Here is a 22500-nt window from a genome sequence, read left to right as displayed (position 1 = left end):
ACATATTCCTCACATACCCCTTTAAACGCCACACACCCTTTACATCCCCACTAACACCCTTTACATACCCACATCCTTTACACACCCACATCAACCCTTTACATACCTACAAACACCCTTCAGATACCAACATGCACACTTTACATACACACTCATCAACACACCCTTAACATACCCACACCAACCCCTTTTACACACCCACATCCCTTAAATACAAAAACATTCAAACCTTTTACACACACACGTTACACACTCACACACATACCATTTAACAATTTACAAACCCGCTCATCAACTCTTTTCCCCTTGCAATGAAGGTTATATTTTCTCTTCAACATCATCACCATGACCATTTTCCTGTGACAAGTTACATATTACACAAGCACGGTAATAGTTAGCAAGGGTATTTTCACAAAAGAATTAAAAAAACAAAGTAAAAGCAAAAAAACAAACAAAAAACAAACCCAAACCAAAACAAACAAACAACAACAAACACAACAACAACAACAAACAGCTACTATTTTCACTTATAATATGATACCTTGATTCCCAACTGGCTGCACACATTTAAGTCAGAAGACATAGTTCACAGGAGACGTCAGAGAGCTACAACACCCCACTGCTACCAAGCTGACATATGGTGAATGTGTTCTAATAAATGTAAACAAAATCCTTCTGTTAGTTAATTGTGTCAAGTTATCTTGGAACACTACACATGACGTTTACACACCCACAGGCCCTTTACACACCTACCCCCACTCGCCTCGATTCTACCACACACAGCCCTCACCCGTATACACCCACACACAGCCCTCACCCGTATACACCCACACACAGCCCCCACATTTTCACACCCACACACAGCCCCCACACTTTTCACACCCACACACAGCCCCCACACTTTTCACACCCACACACAGCCCCCACACTTTTCACACACACACACAGCCCCCACATTTTCACACCCACAGAATCCCCACACTTTACACACACACACACAGCCCCCACACTTTTCACACCCACACACAGCCCCCACTTTTCACACCCACACACAGCCCCGACACTTTTCACACCCACACACAACCCCCACAATTTTCACACCCACACAATCCCCACACTTTACACACACACACACAGCCCCCACACTTTTCACACCCACACAGCTCCGACACACTTCACACACACACAACCCCCACACTTTTCACACCCACACAACCCCCACACTTTTCACACCCACACACACAGCCCTCACACTTTTCACACACACACACAGCCCTCAACCTTTACACACACACACACACACACACACACACACACACACACACAGAGCCCTCAACCTTTACACACACAAACACACACACACACACTGCCCTCAGCCTTTACACACACACACACACACACACACACACACACACACACACACACACACACACGCACACACACAGCCTTCAACCTTTACACACACAAACACACACACACACACACAGCCTTCAACCTTTACACACACAAACACACAGACACACACAAACACAGCCCTCAGCCTTTACACACACACACACACACAGCCTTTACACACACACACACACACAGCCCTCAACCTTTACACACACACACACACACACACACAGCCCTCTACCTTTACACACACACACACACACACACACAGCCTTTACACACACACACATACACACACACACACACAGCCCTCAACCTTTACACACACACACACACACACACACACACACACACACAGCCCTCAGCCTTTACACACACACACACACATACACACACACACACACACACACACAGCCTTCAGCCTTTACACACACACAGCCCTCAGCCTTTACACACACACACACACACACACACACACACACACTCACACACACACTCACACACACATGCACGCACACACCACACACACACACAGAGCCCTCACCCATTACACAGAGCACAGACAGGACAGACAGGACAGATGGACAGGACAGACAGGACAGGACAGACAGGACAGGTGGACAGGACAGACAGGACAGGTGGACAACAGGACAGGTGGACAGGGCAGGACAGGTGGACAGGGCAGGACAGGTGGACAACAGGACAGGTGGACAGGGCAGGACAGGTGGACAACAGGCGGACAGGACAGACAGGACAGGTGGACAGGACAGGACAGGACAGGTGGACAGGACAGGTGGACAGGACAGGTGGACAGGACAGGTGGACAGGACAGGTGGACAGGACAGACAGCACAGGACAGCTGGACAACAGGACAGGTGGACAGGGCAGGACAGGTGAACAACAGGCGGACAGGACAGACAGGACAGGTGGACAGGACAGGACAGGTGGACAGGACAGGTGGACAGGACAGACAGGACAGGACAGACAGGACAGGTGGACAGGACAGACAGGACAGGACAGACAGGACAGGTGGACAGGACAGACAGGACAGGTGGACAGGACAGACAGGTGGACAGGACAGACAGGACAGGTGGACAGGACAGACAGGACAGGACAGGTGGACAACAGGACAGGTGGACAGGGCAGGACAGGTGAACAACAGGCGGACAGGACAGGACAGGTGAAGAATACAGGACGGTACCTGACTCAGCCACCTCCCGGACTTCCTTGCCCTGTATCTTGGCCATGTAGCCCAGGATGGTGAAGACGATGAAGCCGGCAAAGAAAGACGTCCCGCTGTTCACCAGAGCAAAGATCACCGAGTCCCTGCACACACACACACACACACACACACACACAAGATAGCAACCTGATAAATCACTCACGTACACTCTCAGTAATGTTTGCCGTGTGCCCCCCCTTCCCCCCAACGCCCCGCCTCCCTCCACCCACACCCATACACCCACACACCACCTCCCGTTTCCCGCCACCACCAACCAACACCCAGGTTCGCACATACTCGTGTTCACCCTCACACCCACACACTCACACATGTTCGTGTTCACCCACACGCCCACACATTCACACATGCGCACAAATTGTCTATACTCAGGCGTTGCTTGTTGTACAGGGCGGGGGGAGGGATGGGGGGGAGGGGCAGTGTCACAATCCAATGAATGAATGTTGCATCTTTTGACTGAATGTGAGACTGGCAGTTGGAGCGAATGAATTCATGTAATTCATGTTCTTGCACGTCGAACTCTGAACTTGTCACTTCTGTCTGACTGTCTGATGTCATGTAGCGTGTGTTTCGTCTGTCAGTTTTCATGGCAGTCTACTGAACCTGTCGCTAAAATTGTCTTGTCTTTTATCCACCACCCATCCGCATTCCTGGGGCCTATTCAAACAGACCAACGTGCCTGTGGGTAAATGTGTACCTGCGGCTAATCTGCCTGAGGCAAGGCAAACTGCTCCAAGGTAAGCAATTCCGATCTTCAAGAACACAAGAGCCTAACCGCGGGTCCACAAATCCGAAGGCAATTACCTTACTACCTGCCAAGGGTGACTGCCCACGAAGCAGAGGTAAATATGGCGGATCCTTTTGTGGCATTGTTTTTGTTGATGGAAAACAGGCGTGCTTTGCGGACAGCACGTGTTTTGCGAACTCTCTCCACAATGGTTTGAAGGTGTGGTGAGAAGTAAAACAGATCATGACAATGGTCTGAAGGTGTGGTGAGAAGTAAAACAGATCATGACAATGGTCTGAAGGTGTGGTGAGAAGTAAAACAGATCATGACAATGGTCTGAAGGTGTGGTGAGAAGTAAAACAGATCATGACAATGCTCTGAAGGTGTGGTGAGAAGTAAAACAGAGGGCATGACAGGTCTGGCGGTGTGGTGAGAAGGAAAACAGATCATGACAATGCTCTGAAGGTGTGGTGAGAAGTAAAACAGAGGGCATGACAGGTCTGGCGGTGTGGTGAGAAGGAAAACAGATCATGGCAATGGTCTGAAGGTGTGGTGAGAAGTAAAACAGATCATGGCAATGCTCTGAAGGTGTGGTGAGAAGTAAAACAGATCATGGCAATGGTCTGAAGGTGTGGTGAGAAGTAAAACAGATCATGGCAATGCTCTGAAGGTGTGGTGAGAAGTAAAACAGATCATGGCAATGGTCTGAAGGTGTGGTGAGAAGTAAAACAGATCATGGCAATGCTCTGAAGGTGTGGTGAGAAGTAAAACAGATCATGACAATGGTCTGAAGGTGTGGTGAGAAGTAAAACAGATCATGACAATGGTCTGAAGGTGTGGTGAGAAGTAAAACAGAGCATGACAATGGTCTGAAGGTGTGGTGAGAAGTAAAACAGATCATGGCAATGCTCTGAAGGTGTGGTGAGAAGTAAAATTGAGAGCATGCACAAATGAAAATCACCAGGATTTTTCCTTATTGACGAGGGGTTCACTGCCTGAGTGCACTCCACATGTCTTAAATACGACTGATGACAAAACAGAACTCATGTTGACTGGTAATAAAAAATAAACCCAAGCATATAAATATAAATACAACGTCTATCATTTGTTCTGACATGGAAATTTCTTTCTCAAGTTCTGTCCGCAATCTTGGTTTTTACCTGGATTCATCCCTCAAGATGGAAACTCATTTGAACCACCTGTGTAATGTTCTTTATTTTCAGGTTCGTGAAATGAGTAAAACGCGCCCCTCCCTGTCTGTTGATGCTGCCAACAAACTTGCTGTTGCCTTCAATGTTATCCCACCTTCATTATTGCTCTCTTTGCTGGCCTTCCCAGTAATAACCTCTACAAGCTCCCATAGGAGTCATTCTTCAACTTGTATTTAAAGTCCCTCAGCAGATGGATTATGTTTAAGGTTCTCAGCAGTAGTAGTTGTGCTTCAACTTGTATTGAAGGTTCACCACCAGAAGAATTATGTTTAAGGTTCTCACCTGTAACAGTTGTGTTTCAACTTATATTTAAGGTTCCCCGCCAGAAGAATGATGCTTATGGTTTTCACCTGTAAGAGTTGTGCTTGAACTTGATGTATTTAAGGTTCCCCACCAGAGGAATGATGCTTAAAGTTTTCACCTGTAAGAGTTGTGCTTGAACTTGATGTATTTAAGGTTCCCCACCAGAAGAATGATGCTTATGGTTCTCACCTGTAAGAGTTGTGCTTGAACTTGTTGTAGCTGCCCAGAGCGGTCAGAGTACCAAGAGCAATGGAGGAGGAGAAGAAGATCTGTGTTCCTGCATCCACCCACACCTGTACAGACACACACCTCTATACTTCTCCACACCACACCTGTACAGACACACACCTCTACACTTCTCCACACACACACCTGTACAGACACACACCTCTACACTTCTCCACACACACACCTGTACAGACACACACCTGTACACTTCTCCACACCCATACCTGTACAGACACACACCTGTACACTTCTCCACACCCACACCTGTACAGACACACACCTGTACACTTCTCCACACCCACACCTGTACAGACACACACCTGTACACTTCTCCACACACACACCTGTACAGACACACACCTGTACACTTCTCCACACACACACCTGTACAGACACACACCTGTACACTTCTCCACACACACACCTGTACAGACGCATCTGTACACTTCTCCACACACACACCTGTACAGACACATCTGTACACTTCTCCACACACACCACCTGTACAGACACTTCTCCACACACACACACACACACCTGTACAGACACACACACACACCTGTACAGACACACACCTGTACACTTCTCCACTCCCACACCTGTACAGACACATCTGTACACTTCTCCACACCCACACCTGTACAGACACAGCTGTACACTTCTCCTCACCCACACCTGTACAGACACACACCTGTACACTTCTCCACACATGTCATCGTCCATCCACACCTGTATACCTGTCATCGTCTATCCACACCTGTCAACATCCACACCTGTATACATGTTATCGTTTATCCACACCTTTCCACACCCACACTTGAATTCATGTCATCGTCTATTCACACCTGTCCACACCCACACCTGTCCGCACTTATACCTGTATACATGTCATCGTCCATTCACACCTGTCCACGCCCACACCTGTATACATGTCATCGTCTATCCATTCCTGTCCACACCCACACATATATACATGTCATCGTACATCCACACCTGTCGACATCCACCCCTGAACACACCCACACCTGTATACAAGTCATCGTACATCCACACCTGTCTACAACCACACCTGGCCACACCCACACCTGTATACATGTGACCCTCCATACACACCTGTCCACACCCACCCCTGTACTCATGTCATCGTCCACACTCACCTGTCAGAGATTTGATGGTGGTGATGATGTCAGGGCTGACGGTGACGGTGATGATGATGATGATAGTCATGGTGATGATGAAAGTCATGGTGATGATGATGATGATAGTCATGGTGATGATCATGGTGTCAGGGCTGACAGTGATGGTGATGGTGGTGATGATGTTGATGGTCATGGTGATGATGATGATGTCAGGGCTGACAGTGATGGTGATGGTGGTGATGATGTTGATGGTCATGGTGATGATGATTATGTCAGGGCTGACGGTGATGATGATGATGACGATTTTTTTTGTATGGCTTCGCTGTTATTGTAGTTTGGTCTGAACTCGAATTGTAAAGAAAGGCGAGTGGTGCACGTTCTTTAAGCGTTGAGGTGAATGTGTGTTGACGAATTGATGTATTGTGAAGTGCAGCAATATTTTTGTCATTCCGGTTTGGTGGCACAAAGAATGTTGTTCACAGGAGTGGCCTGTTAAATGGACTTCGGGATCTTCAGTGACATGGGTCACTTGACTTTCTCAGATACAGAATACTTTATTGTCCCAAGAAGAGAAATTCGTCCATGGTGTACGCTATGCAAACAATGTACGGTATGAACACACAGAAGGATTAAAATACTCAATGCCAAGTTAATGTGGGACCTCACAATCATACACACCCACTGATCACAGTCATTCAATATCAGCGTAAATGTATACATGTATAAAAGAAAATATGCTTAAGTGTTAAAATAAGCATCACATAAAATAATCACAGTCACACACATGCACAAATAATTATCATACGAAACTAAAACATAGACATGCATACACGGTTAAAACCAAGTTATCTAGCAGTATTTAAAATCAAATACAAAATATAACGTACACACGTACGTACGTACACACACACACGCGCGCGCGCGCGCGCGCGTGCAGACTTATCGTAACAATAGTTCTGCATTTAGACTGATCAATTATTTAAAAACTGAACTGACTGAGGTATAAAACTTGCGGGTTCTAAGAGTTTTCAGTCTGGGAAATCAGTAGCGTTTCCCTGAAGGTAAAAGTTCACACTATTTTGATAGTGTATGGCTGTCATCGCTAATGATCTGTGGTGGTTTTTGTTTCATTCGTCGTTTGTACAACTTATTCAAAGGTTCTTGTTTGATACCAACTATTTTGCGAGACACATTTACAACTTTGCTCAATATGTTCTTGTTCTTCACGTTTAAAGTTCCATACCAGCAGATAAACGAGAAAGTTAAAGGTGATTCAATGAAGCAGAGATAGAAATTCTGAAGAATTCTGGGACTGACCTGAATGTGTCTGAGCTTCTGTAAGCAGTAGATGCGAGACTGGCATTTCTTTTGGAAGTGACAGGTGTTGGGTGTAAAACTGAGTTTATCGTCAATTGTTTTCCTAGATACTTGTATTCCCTAACTCTTTCGACTTGTGCAACGTTGATAAAGAGATGAGGGACAGGGGTCGGACTTTTCCTGAAATCAATAACCATTTCTTTCGTTTCTTCAACATTTATATCTAAATAGTTCTGCTTACTCCAAGATGAAAAGATCTCAACTTGTTCAAAATCGATAGTGTCAGATTTAGAAATATCTTCAAGGGCAGAGTCATCAGAGCATTTAATCAAAGGTGTTGTTTCTGTTCCAGTACAATCATTGGCATATAATGTGAACAGGACAGGTGACAGAGCTGTTCCTTGGGGGGCACCAGTTGAAGCTGATTTAAAAGACGAAAGAGCTTGATGGAAACGAAGAGATTGGGTCCGCATAACGAGAAAGTTGATGATCCATAGAACGAGCTTTGAACTGATATTAAGGGATATTAACTGATATTTCAGTGCCACCACATGAGGTTGGATGGCGTTGAAAGCAGAAGAAAAAGAAAAAATCTATGAACAAAACACGAACAAAGGAATTTGGTTTATCAAGGTGGGTGTATGCGTGATGGAGTGTGAGTATACCATCGGCAGTACTTCTATTGGCGCTGTAAGCAAAATGGTGTTGATCACTGTATGGAACAGTGTAAGACAGACTGTATTTGAGAATTATGCATTCAAAGCATTTCCTCACAATAGGGGTAATCTCTTAGAGACCAGGTGAAGGGGCTGCTGAACACATTACATAACTGTGAGGCACATGCCTTCAAAAGACGACCACTGAGGAAACAAGTCACAGACATCCACAGACATTCACAGACATCCACAGACGAAAAAAACAAACGGGACCTACACCACAGCGGCTTGCCCCTAGTGAAGCGCCGCCTGTCTCAGAGAGAATGTAAGTCCTTGATGTTGGAACTGTCGAACTTTGGAAATCTCATACTGAATTAGTGGAAAGTCCAGTATCCTCCTCGAGTTTGATCATGTTCATATTGTTCCAACAGTTTCTTCTGGACTTAGTTCGGATTGTTTTTCTTCATATTTTTCTTTTAAGAAAACTGACTTCCATCTCTCCCAGCTTGGTCATGTTGGGCTTCAGATAGAACTCCACCCCGTCCCGGGCCCCGTCAACAACAACAACAACACTGACCTCCATCTCTCCCAGCTTGGTCATGTTGGGCTTCAGATAGAACTCCACCCCGTCCCGGGCCCCGTCAACAACAACAACAACAACAACACTGACCTCCATCTCTCCCAGCCTGGTCATGTTGGGCTTCAGATAGAACTCCACCCCGTCCCGGGCCCCGTCAAAAACAACAACAACAACAACAACACTGACCTCCATCTCTCCCAGCCTGGTCATGTTGGGCTTCAGATAGAACTCCACCCCGTCCCGGGCCCCGTCAAAAACAACAACAACAACAACAACACTGACCTCCATCTCTCCCAGCCTGGTCATGTTGGGCTTCAGATAGAACTCCACCCCGTCCCGGGCCCCGTCCAGCAGGGAGTTCCGGATCAACAGGACCAGCATGAAGATGTAGGGGGACGTGGCCGTCACGTACATCACCTGTACACCGTCATCCTCCTCATCAGTCTTATCATCGTTATCATTATCACCATCATCATTGTCGTCGTCACCATCATGGACATCGTCATCGTTAATCATCATCGTCGTCATCATCATCGTAGTCATCATCATCATCAATATCGTCATCGTCATCGTTGTTGTCGTCGTCAACGTCACATCGTCATCATCGACATCATTATCATAATCAACATCGCCATCATCATACACAGAGTGAACATGGGCACAGAGAACAGCACGTGACCTTCACCCCCTCCAAACAAAGTGGGGGTGAGGTCTGGGGGTGCAGGGCGGAGTGAGGTCTGGGGGGTGCAGGGCGGAGTGAGGTCTGGGGGGTGCAGGGCGGGGTGAGGTCTGGGGGGTGCAGGGCGGAGTGAGGTCTGGGGGGTGCAGGGCGGAGTGGTGACGGTGAGGTCTGGGGGTGCAGGGCGGTCTGGGGGGTGCAGGGCGGAGTGAGACCTGGGGGGTGCAGGGCGGAGTGGTGACGGTGAGACCTGGGGGGTGCAGGGCGGAGTGAAGTCTGGGTGGTGACGGTGAGGTCTGGGTGGTGACGGTGAGGTCTGGGTGGTGACGGTGAGGTCTGGGGGGTGCAGGGCGGAGTGAGACCTGGGGGGTGCAGGGCGGAGTGAAGTCTGGGTGGTGACGGTGAGGTCTGGGTGGTGACGGTGAGGTCTGGGGGGTGCAGGGCGGGGTGAGGTCTGGGGGGTGCAGGGCGGGGTGAGGTCTGGGGGGTGCAGGGCTGGGTGGTGACGGTGAGGTCTGGGGGGTGCAGGGCGGAGTGAGGTCTGGGGGGTGCAGGGCGGAGTGGTGACGGTGAGGTCTGGGGGGTGCAGGGCGGAGTGAGGTCTGGGGGGTGCAGGGCGGAGTGAGGTCTGGGGGGTGCAGGGCGGAGTGGTGGGTGACGGGACGGTGAGGGGAAGAGGACGAGGTGTCCTGTCTTCATGATCTCAACAACCGACACGATAACAATACAACATCACGTAATATGTGTCGGTATGAGCATGTGGTGACACAGCAACCATCGAGAAGAGGAGGCCAGAGAGGAAAGAGGGCGGACAGACATGTACCAAGGAAGAGGAGCCCAAAGAAGTGTATGACACAGAGAGGAAGAAGGGTGGTGGACAGACATGTACAAAGGAAGAGGAGCCCAAGACAGGCGGGAAGCAGGCACCTTGCCGGAGGAGCGGATGCCCTTGCAGATGCAGGCGTACACCACAACCCAGGCCAGCAACAGGCACAGCGCCAGGTCCCACTTCACCGTCCCCATTTCGTCAATGCCGTCACTGATGGCCAGCACCTTGTTCCTGTCACAGAGCAATGACATCACTGATGGCCAGCACCTTGTTCCTGTCACAGAGCAATGACGTCACTGATGGCCAGCACCTTGTTCCTGTCACAGAGCAATGACGTCACTGATGGCCAGCACCTTGTTCCTGTCACAGAGCAATGACGTCACTGATGGCCAGCACCTTGTTCCTGTCACAGAGCAATGACGTCACTGATGACCAGCACCATGTTCCTGTCACAGAGCAATGACGTCACTGATGACCAGCACCATGTTCCTGTCACAGAGCAATGACGTCACTGATGGCCAGCACCTTGTTCCTGTCGCAGAGCAATGACGTCACTGATGACCAGCACCATGTTCCTGACACAGTGCAAGGAGGTTACTAATAGCAACAAACGACAAACAGGGCCACAATACAAGTGAAACAACAAACAGGGCCACAAGTGAAACGACAAACAGGGCCACAATACAAGTGAAACAACAAACAGGGCCACAATACAAGTGAAACAACAAACAGGGCCACAATACAAGTGAAACAACAAACAGGGCCACAAGTGAAACAACAAACAGGGCCACAAGTGAAACAACTGACAGGGCCACAAGTGAAACAACAAACAGGGCCACAATACAAGTGAAACAACAAACAGGGCCACAAGTGAAACAACAAACAGGGCCACAAGTGAAACAACAAACAGGGCCACAATACAAGTGAAACAACAAACAGGGCCACAATACAAGTGAAACAACAAACAGGGCCACAATACAAGTGAAACAACAAACAGGGCCACAAGTGAAACAACAAACAGGGCCACAAGTGAAACAACAAACAGGGCCACAATACAAGTGAAACAACAAACAGGGCCACAAGTGAAACAACAAACAGGGCCACAAGTGAAACAACAAACAGGGCCACAAGTGAAACAACAAACAGGGCCACAAGTGAAACAACAAACAGGGCCACAATACAAGTGAAACAACAAACAGGGCCACAAGTGAAACAACAAACAGGGCCACAATACAAGTGAAACAACAAACAGGGCCACAAGTGAAACAACAAACAGGGCCACAATACAAGTGAAACAACAAACAGGGCTACAAGTGAAACGACAAACAGGGCCACAACACAAGTGAAACAACAAACAGGGCCACAATACAAGTGAAACAACAAACAGGGCCACAAGTGAAACAACAAACAGGGCCACAAGTGAAACAACAAACAGGGCCACAACACAAGTGAAACAACAAACAGGGCCACAAGTGAAACAACAAACAGGGCCACAAGTGAAACGACAAACAGGGCCACAAGTGAAACAACAAACAGGGCCACAAGTGAAACAACAAACAGGGCCACAAGTGAAACAACAAACAGGGCCACAATACAAGTGAAACAACAAACAGGGCCACAGTTTCAGTTTCAGTTTCAGTAGCTCAAGGAGGCGTCACTGTGTTCGGACAAATCCATATACGCTACACCACATCTGCCAAGCAGATGCCTGGCCAGCAGCGTAACCCAACGCGCTTAGTCAGGCCTTGAGAAAAAAAGAATAGATAAGCGTACATACATAAATAAATAAATGATAATTATGATATAAAAAAAGAAAGAAAAAAAGATAGTAGTAATGAAAATAATGATAAAATAATAATAATAATAAATAAATAATTAAATAAATAAGACAACATTGATGATAAATAAGCAAATAAATATAAAACATGAAGACGCACATTCACACATACACCCACACATGCATAACAGATATGCCCCCAAAACGCAGTTTCACAGATATGAAAGCACAGTCAAATACATATAAACGTACATGAGCTCCAACACACACACACACCCACACACCACAAATTTCCCTGCACCTCCTCTACCCCCTCCTCCACACACTCATTTCTTGTCTGTGTATCGCAGCTTCCACGGCACACACACACACACACACACACACAAACACGCACACACACACACACTCACACACACAGATGAACGCTTACTTGTACAAGCACACACACACACGCCCATATCTCCCACCCCCAACCCCACACACATATATACAAAGATATATATATAATGTATACGTTCCAATATCCTGTTGCTCCCACAGTGTAGGCATGCATACACTCACATACCTCATCCTCTACCTCACCTCCTCCCTGCACCCCCACCTCCCCCTCACACACACACACACAACACACACACACAACCACATGCACAGAACTCTCCTGACACTTGTGTACACTTACACTCTCACGCATGCACAAACGCACTAAAAAACACAGACCCACACATACACACACACACACACACATACACACACGCACAGAGGCTGCCACTGATTGGCCGCAAGAGGGATGGGAAAAGATCTCTGATGCCAAGAACGTGGCGTCTAGTGTGTTGCTCAGTCTATTGTATTTGGAAAAGCCCACAGAGACTCTGTTCCGTTTTGAAGAAATTTGCGCAATGTTGGTTTGGAAATGATGCCGATATTTGTTTGATTTGCAAAGCATCGTGCTCTACCTTTCATGTTAGACTTACGGCCGCTCCCTCTCTCTGCTTTTATTTCTTTGAGGCGATCGATGGTGTGATGGCCTTGTACCTGTTCTTTTTGATATTCTTTGACTTTTCTGAGGATTTCCGATTTTCCTAGATGTAGGCCGCTCGTTGGTGTTGCGTTACCAGCAAGTCTGTCAGCTCGCTCATTTGCCTTAACTCCTGCATGTCCCGGGCAGTATGACCATGTGAGTTTTTTTTATCTGAAAGTTGCGCATTGCCTTATGCCACTCTGGGCTTCCCATTCCGTTTTCAATTTTCTGTATGAGGTTCATTGAGTCGGTTAGAATCATGGCATGTTGGTTTCCGGGCGTATGGATGGACGATAGCCACTGGAGGGCATATGTCACAGCTTCAACTTCCATCGTTAGGCTGGAGGTTGTGACTTTGTAGGCAGCATTCTCTTCCCTAACTGTTTTTCCATTTTGTTTCGCAGTGAATCCCCAACCGGATTGGTCTTTGGTGACTGAGCCATCTGTGTATATGATGATGTCCTCTTCTTTACTGTTTTCTTCTATGAGTAGCTTCACTTCCGCATCAGTTTTGCCCTCTGGCCATTCCTGACAATGTCTTCCTAGAGTGGGTGAAATGGCTGTGTTGAATAGATGGTTGAGGTTTTCGGGGTTTTTCTCCCATTCTTTTGTTTCTTTCAGGTCTTGTAGTCGGCATACTAGCTGGATTGTGTCTTCTGCTTGCCCCATCCATGATCTTCCTCGTCCTAGACGGCTGCCTTTTGGTTGGTTGACTGCGTCATGCAGTGGGTTTTGAGGGATTTCTGATGCTTTGAAGTAGGTCTTGACCTGTTCTAACTTGTTTCTGGCCTGCACTGAAGGAAGGTCAAGCAGGTGTCGCATGGTTTCTGTGGGCGTGTCTTTTGTTGTTCCAAGGATCAGCCTCATAGCTTCATTTTGAACTCTTTCTAATTTTAAGAGGTTGCTTTGAGACGGTGTTGTTAGCCCAAGTCCGTAGTCGATCACACTGGGGACGAGTGATTGGTATAGCAGGAAGAGGTGGCGTTGTTCAATACCTTTGGTTGCCATTGCCTTTAAGACTGAAAGGCCTTTTTTGCATTTAAGAACAGTATTTTCCGTATGTTTTCTGAAGGTCAGCATCCTGTCGAAGTGTATTCCTAGGTAGCATAGGCATTCAGTTTTCTCGATCTGAATCCCATCGAATGACACAGAAGGTGGTGATTTGCTCGCGGTTCTGTTGTTCAGGGTGCACAGCAACGTTTGGGCTTTCGCTGGATTGATGGAAGATCCTGTGTCTTTGCACCATTGAGCATTTGGTTCTTTCCTGAGCATCTTTCGAAGTTTTGAAGACCAGGCCATCATCCGCAAGAGTAAGCACCCGAGCTATTCCATTGTTGTTTAAGTCTGCAAGGCCCTTCGTGTAGACATTGTACAGGACAGGAGAGAGCGGAGACCCTTGTGGCAGTCCCATGGATAGTTTAGAAGGTGCAGACATCCAATCTCCGAGGCGTAGGACAACGGTTCTTTCCTGAAGCGCTGCTGCTATCCATCTTGTCAGTGTCAAACTTACTCCATACCTTAGTAGCAGCTCCATGAGGTGTGCAAACTGGACTTTATTGTAGGCATCTTCAAGGTCGATTGCTACTGCTTGTGTTTCTTCTTTCCTTTGAAATCCTTCATACACCTCATATGCAGAAGCAGCTGCATTTTCCCACATGGACTTGCCTGTTCTGTAGCCACCTTGATTTGAAGGGAGAATGTGCCTGTGTTCAAGATCCCTTGCAAGTTTCCTGGCTATCATGCGTTCCATGAGCTTTCCAGCGATGTTTTGCATGGTTAGGATCCGGTAGCCGCTTACCTGATGATGGTCCTTTCCTGGTTTTTGTATGGGTTTTAAGAAGCTGTGTGTCCAGTCCTCCGGCACATGTCTATTGTGGAAACTGTTTTGATATAGATTGAAAAGTTTGCTTCTGTCTTCTTCCGATAGTTCCTTGATGTCCGAGTAGCGAACTTTGTCTGGGCCAGGGGCAGATTCTTTCTTGCATTTAGCTATTGCTTCATTTAGATCATCTATTGTCAAGTCATCATCAGGTCCAGTCTGCATAAGGGTTTGGTTTAACTCCTCAACATATTTCTTTTTCTCATCTAAGTTTCTTTGATCGCTCTGTTGTATGAAACGTTTGAGCAGGGCGGATCCTTTTTCTTCGTTTGTCTTAAGCTTGGTTCCGTCAGTGCCTACCATGTCTGGGGTTGTTGTTGTGCACGTTTTCCCTTCCATGCGACGATAAAATTGCCAGAACTCTGTCAATGTTATACTGAGTGCCTCGCAAAACTCTTTCCACTTGTCATTTTTGGCCTCTTGAGCAATGGTTTCAAACTGTTTAGTTTTTTCTTTCATTTTTGTTTCAATATCTTTGTCTGGAGATGGTTTTGTTCTTTCTTTTTGCCAAAGTTTGACAGCCGCATGTTTTTCTATCCAGGCCCTCTCTGTGTCGGTATTCCACCATGGGGACTAAATAGTTTGCATCCTGTTCGGTGCCGTTCTTTTGTTTCTTCTGCGTCTTAATTTTTCGATGACGATTGTCTCTTTGGTTTCATACTGAAATGGATCACGCGGTTTCATGCAGCGTTTATCTGACAGTTTCTGTAGACTGAAAACTACCAGGAGGTGGTCACTGCCTTGGTGTGGAAGCGTCTCTGCATTCATTTCTGCTCTGAATTTTGGAGATGTTAGAGCGATGTCGATCACACTGTCACCGTCCCCTTGTCTTGTTCCAAGGCGAGTTGGGGATGTGGTTGTTAATGGGCTAAGAAGAATTTCCCCAATCATTCCTTCAAGTGCGAGTCCTTGTGGGTTGGTGTTCCGCTGGTCCCATAGCTTGGATCTTGCATTGAGGTCTCCACAGATAATGACTGAGTCTCCAAGTTCGTTCTCTATTTCCTCTAAAAAGGCCCAGTCCTCTTTTGTTGTGCAGGTTCCTGGGTGAACATAGGCATTGATGAGCACGATGCTTTTGTGAATTCCGTCAGGTTTTTCGAGACGCACCCCCACTAGTTCACATGAGTTGCTACACCATTTCTCTAGATTTATGGTGGAAACTTTGTTTTTTTAGGTTTTTGTTCAGTATGATTGCTACTCCTCTTCCTTCATTCCTTTGAAAGACTGTGAAATTCTCATAAATGTATTGGTCTGACTGCACTTGTCCTGGTCTCTTGGAGACATAAAATGTCAAAATCGTATGCCAATTTCTCAATTGTTGAGATTCTCATTCTCGCGCTGGAACAATTCCAACTGCCGATTCTAAAGAATTTCTTTGACAGCCGCTCTGCTTTTGTCATTCACAATACAAGTGAAACAACAAACAGGGCCACAAGTGAAACAACAAACAGGGCCACAAGTGAAACAACAAACAGGGCCACAACACAAGTGAAACAACAAACAGGGCCACAAGTGAAACAACAAACAGGGCCACAACACAAGTGAAACAACAAACAGGGCCACAAGTGAAACAACAAACAGGGCCACAATACAAGTGAAACAACAAACAGGGCCACAAGTGAAACAACAAACAGGACCACAATACAAGTGAAACAACACATAGGGCCACAACACAAGTGAAACAACAAACAGGGCCACAACACAAGTGAAACAAGAAACAGGGCCACAACACAAGTGAAACAACAAACAGGGCCACAAGTGAAACAACAAACAGGGCCACAATACACATGATGGCAGTTTCTTCGTATCCGAAGATCACTGGGAAGAAGGTCTAGTCCTGGTGAGGCAAGCCTTCTGGTGGCTGTACAGGCCAATCCTGGACTTGCATTGTCGGGAACAGCTGGCGCACGTGAAGGTTGGCTGGTCGCTGGAGGGGGGGTGAACTTGAGATGATGCCTCCTTTCTCCGCTCGCGTTTTTCCCTGGCTGTCTGTGTCCTGACCTTTTCAAAATTCCTGACAGCTTTCCTGGTGGAAGTTTTCCAGGCAGATCTGTTTGCTGCCAGTGTCTCCCAGCTGTGGTGGTCAATTTTGCTACATGACATCTGCTGCTTCAGTTGGTCCTTGTAGCGTCTGCGTGGAGCTCCAACGCTGCGTTTACCTTCACGCAGTTCGCCGTAGAAGACGGCCTTTGGCATTCTGGAGTTGTCCATACGCGCAACATGTCCTGCCCAGCACAGCTGTCGAAGCATCAGCATTGACTCGATGCTTGGGAGACCAGCTTTCTCCAGGACTTCGATGTTGGTGGTATAGTCCTGCCAATTGATGCCCATGATGAAGCGGAGGCATCTCTGGTGGAAACGCTCCAGCAGCTTGATGTGTCTCCTGTAGAGGACCCAAGCTTCAGATCCATACAGCAGGGTACTGATGACGACTGCCCTGTAGACCTGGATTTTGGTCGAGAGTCTTAGGGAGTGGTTTTGCCAAACACGTTTCTGGAGACGTCCAAATGAGCTGCTGGATTTGGACAGACGATGGTCCACATGCTTGGAGATTGTGGCATCGTTGGAGATGATGCTTCCAAGGTAAGTGAAATGTTCCACAGCATCCAGATGGTGCCCGTCAATGTAGATTTTGGGTGGTGCGTAGGTGCCATGAATGGGTGCCTGGTACATGGCTTCGGTCTTCTTCAGACTAATGGTGAGGCCAAAAGCCCGGGCTGCATCAGCAAAGTGGTTGACGACTAACTGCAGAGATTCCTCAGTGTGAGCGAGGAGAGCACAGTCGTTTGCAAACAGCAGCTCCAGGATCAGTTCCTCAGTGGTCTTGGTACGCGCAAGGAGACGACGGCGGTTGAAGATGCTGCCATGAGTTCTGAATCTGATGTAGATGCCTTCTAACAGATCTTCCTTGGCTTCCCTCAGCATCAGGCCAAAGAAGATTGCGAAGAGTGTGGGGACCAGGACGCAGCCTTGCTTGACACCGTTTCCAATGGGAAACGGCTCTAAACGTTCGCCTCCACACTTCACTTGGCCACGCTGATCTTCATGGAGTTGCTTGAGGACTGCAAGAAACTTTGGTGGGCATCCAAGCTTTGTCAGGACCTTCCAGACCCCATCTCGGCTAACCGTATCGAAGGCCTTGGTCAGGTCGACGAAGGCTGCGTAAAGGCCCATGTTCTGCTCCCTGCACTTCTCCTGCAACTGGCGTAGCACAAAAATCATGTCTGTGGTTCCTCTGTTTGCTCGAAACCCGCACTGGCTCTCGGGGAGATTTTCCTCGGCGATGGTGGGAATCAACCTGTCCAGTAGGACTCTTGCCAGAATCTTTCCTGCAATTGACAGAAGGGTGATGCCTCTGTAGTTGGAGCAGTCAGATTTCTCACCCTTGTTTTTGTAGAGGGAGACGATCACTGCATCTCTGAGGTCACCTGGCACTACTCCTTTGTCCCAGCACAGAGTGAAGAGGGATGTCAGCTGTTCTGCGACAATGTTGCCTCCACCAACGTACACTTCCACTGGGAGCCCGTCGATGCCAGGGGCTTTGCCACCTTTGAGCTTCTTGATGGCGGACTTCACAATACAAGTGAAACACCAAACAGGGCCACAAGTGAAACACCAAACAGGGCCACAATACAAGTGAAACAACAAACAGGGCCACAAGTGAAACAACAAACAGGGCCACAATACAAGTGAAACAACAAACAGGGCCACAACACAAGTGAAACAACAAACAGGGCCACAAGTGAAACAACAAACAGGGCCACAATACAAGTGAAACAACAAACAGGGCCACAAGTGAAACAACAAACAGGGCCACAAGTGAAACAACAAACAGGGCCACAACACAAGTGAAACAACAAAGAGGGCCACAATACAAGTGAAACAACAAACAGGGCCACAATACAAGTGAAACAACAAACAGGGCCACAAGTGAAACAACAAACAGGGCCACAAGTGAAACAACAAACAGGGCCACAATACAAGTGAAACAACAAACAGGGCCACAATACAAGTGAAACAACAAACAGGGCCACAATACAAGTGAAACAACAAACAGGGCCACAATACAAGTGAAACAACAAACAGGGCCACAAGTGAAACAACAAACAGGGCCACAATACAAGTGAAACAACAAACAGGGCCACAAGTGAAACAACAAACAGGGCCACAAGTGAAACAACAAACAGGGCCACAATACAAGTGAAACAACAAAGAGGGCCACAAGTGAAACAACAAACAGGGCCACAAGTGAAACAACAAACAGGGCCACAATACATGTGAAACAACAAACAGGGCCACAAGTGAAACAACAAACAGGGCCACAATGTGAAACAACAAACAGGGCCACAATACATGTGAAACAACAAACAGGGCCAGAAGTGAAATGACAAACAGGGCCACACGTGAAACAACAAACAGGGCCACACTACAAGTGAAACAACAAACAGGGCCACAATACAAGTGAAACAACAAACAGGGCCACAAGTGAAACAACAAACAGGGCCACAATACAAGTGAAACAACAAACAGGGCCAGAAGTGAAACAACAAACAGGGCCACACTACAAGTGAAACAACAAACAGGGCCACAACACAAGTGAAACGACAAACAGGGCCACAAATGAAACGACAAACAGGGCCACAAGTGAAACAACAAACAGGGCCACAAATGAAACAACAGACAGGGCCACAAGTGAAACAACAAACAGGGCCACACGTGAAACAACAAACAGGGCCACAATACAAGTGAAACAACAAACAGGGCCACAATACAAGTGAAACAACAAACAGGGCCACAAGTGAAACAACAAACAGGGCCACAAGTGAAACAACAAACAGGGCCACAATACAAGTGAAACAACAAACAGGGCCACAAGTGAAACAACAAACAGGGCCACAAGTGAAACAACAAACAGGGCCACAATACAAGTGAAACAACAAACAGGGCCACAAGTGAAACAACAAACAGGGCCACAAGTGAAACAACAAACAGGGCCACAAGTGAAACAACAAACAGGGCCACAATACAAGTGAAACAACTGACAGGGCCACAAGTGAAACAACAAACAGGGCCACAATACAAGTGAAACAACAAACAGGGCCACAAGTGAAACAACAAACAGGGCCACACATGAAACAACAGACAGGGCCACAAGTGAAACAACAAACAGGGCCACAAGTGAAACAACAAACAGGGCCACAAGTGAAACAACAAACAGGGCCACAAGTGAAACAACAAACAGGCCAGAAGGTGTGAACATTGTGAAATCAACTATCACTTTGTCCTTTATTGCAGGGGGAGGTGGAGGATAAGTATAATATATATATTATATGTGTACACTTTAATTTCCAGACTGGACTGATTGTGAAAACGAAGGAGCGTTGTGAAATGTGGTCAGCATGATGTTGCCCTTGTCTCTGCTCTTCTTTCTGGTCCACATTATTTTCTGTTGTTTCTGGTAAGCATTATGTTGTTCTTTCTGGTCCACATTATTTTCTATTGTTTCTGGTAAGCATTATGTTGTTCTTCTTTCTGGTCCACATTATTTTCTATTGTTTCTGGTAAGCATTATGTTGTTCTTCTTTCTGGTCCACAATATTTTCTGTTGTTTCTGGTCAAGGTAATGTTGCTGCTCTTTCTGAACAACATAACTTTGCTCTTCTTTCTGGAAAACATAATGCTGCTATTTTTGTGGAAACATAGTTGCTCTTCTTTCTAGAAACATAGTTGCTCTTCTTTCTGGGAACATAATGTTGCTCTTCTTTCTGGAAACATAATGTTGCTATTCTTTCTGGAAAACGTATCGTTGCTTTTCTTTCTGGAAACATAATGTTGCTTTTTTTTTCTGGAAACATAGTTGCTCTTTTTTTCTGGAAAACATATTGTTGCTCTTCTTTCCGGAAACAAATTTTTGCTCTTCTTTCTGGTCAACATATCATTGTTCTTATTTCTGCTCTTCATTCCGATCAAAATAATGTTGCTCTTATTTATTGCGGGGTGAGGGGGGAAGGGGGGGGGGTGTGCAATTAAAAAAAATCGTTTCACAAGTGCACAGGACACTGTCATGTGGCATGCTGGGGTCTGAACTCAACCTGCATGTCACCGAGGATTTGGAAGAGAACATAAGACATGTCATATTACACATAATGTCTTATATTTTGCCATAATATGCATCATATCATGTTGGACGTAATGGGTATGGACATTTAAGGTTTGAAACCGATAATCAGACAGATCTTATCAGACATGACAAAATGAGTATCATGTTGTGTTGAATATAATGGATTTCAACAAGATCACAAGACAGGTTACATATAGAGATACAGTGTGTTGTTTACCTATCCAGGTGGTGTGACATGTCACCATAGTGTGTTGTTTACCTATCCAGGTGGTGTGACATGTCACCATAGTGTGTTGTTTACCTATCCAGGTGGTGTCACATGTCACCATAGTGTGTTGTTTACCTATCCAGGTGGTGTGACATGTCACCATAGTGTGTTGTTTACCTATCCAGGTGGTGTGACATGTCACCATAGTGTGTTGTTTACCTATCCAGGTGGTGTGACATGTCACCATAGTGTGTTGTTTACCTATCCAGGTGGTGTCACATGTCACCATAGTGTGCTGTTTACCTATCCAGGTGGTGTGACATGTCACCATAGTGTGTTGTTTACCTATCCAGGTGGTGTGACATGTCACCTTAGTGTGTTGTTTACCTATCCAGGTGGTGTGACATGTCACCTTAGTGTGTTGTTTACCTATCCAGGTGGTGTGACATGTCACCATAGTGTGTTGTTTACCTATCCAGGTGGTGTCACATGTCACCTTAGTCATTTCAGTCAGTCTGGCAATGTTCCAGGGAAGGGGCGTGTCCAGCTCAAATAAATACCAGTCACCTTTGTTGAAACAGGGGTGGTGAGCAGTGATTTCACAGTGCTTTGTGTACCTGACAGAGACATCCGTGAAAAGCTGCTTTGTATATCTGACTGTGACATCCATCAAAAGGTGCTTTGTATACTTGACAGTGTCAGCCACAACACAGACAGAGATGTTACTGAGGTTGTCAGCCACAACACAGACAGAGATGTTACTGAGGTTATCAGCCACAACACAGACAGAGATGTGACTGAGGTTATCAGCCACAACACAGACACAGAGATATGACTGAGGTTATCAGCCACAACACAGACACAGAGATGTGACTGAGGTTATCAGCCACAACACAGACACAGAGATATGATTGCAGCAACGTTCAAAACAGGATCTGACATGTCTGATCGTCTCATTGACGCCCTGACCTCGGGCAGAGTGACTCAGCGTGACGTGACGTGTGAAGGACCGACAGAGCGTGATGTGTGTGAATTATCGGGTCATGCCTGGCAGAGGAGGAGGGGTGATCACACTCTTGCCGCCATGCCTTCAGGTGCTGCACAGAACTGAACAGGTACTGTGCAGGATTGGGAATGCCCCCCCACCCCCCCCCCAACTGAACAGGTACTGTGCAGGATTGGGAATGCCCCCC

At 46.8% G+C, this 22500-nt stretch overlaps 1 pseudogene across 1 annotated transcript in view; it reads right to left on the bottom strand.

The window, feature by feature from the left end:
* LOC143298967 (sodium- and chloride-dependent GABA transporter 2-like) overlaps positions 1–22500 on the bottom strand; it is a 91815-nt pseudogene that overhangs the window by 32019 nt on the left and 37296 nt on the right. Inside the window, exons 5-8 of the transcript XR_013057449.1 lie at positions 10403–10535; positions 9079–9213; positions 5066–5169; positions 2597–2721 (exon numbers count right to left, since the gene is read on the bottom strand). The product of XR_013057449.1 is annotated as a sodium- and chloride-dependent GABA transporter 2-like (transcript). The remainder of the gene's footprint in view (positions 1–2596; positions 2722–5065; positions 5170–9078; positions 9214–10402; positions 10536–22500) is intronic.

This window comes from Babylonia areolata, chromosome 24, assembly GCF_041734735.1.
Source record: "Babylonia areolata isolate BAREFJ2019XMU chromosome 24, ASM4173473v1, whole genome shotgun sequence".
Classification (NCBI taxonomy): Eukaryota; Metazoa; Mollusca; class Gastropoda; order Neogastropoda; family Buccinidae; genus Babylonia; species Babylonia areolata.
The sequence above is the reverse complement of the archived record's forward strand: the minus strand, read 5'-3'. Positions and strand labels throughout refer to the sequence as shown.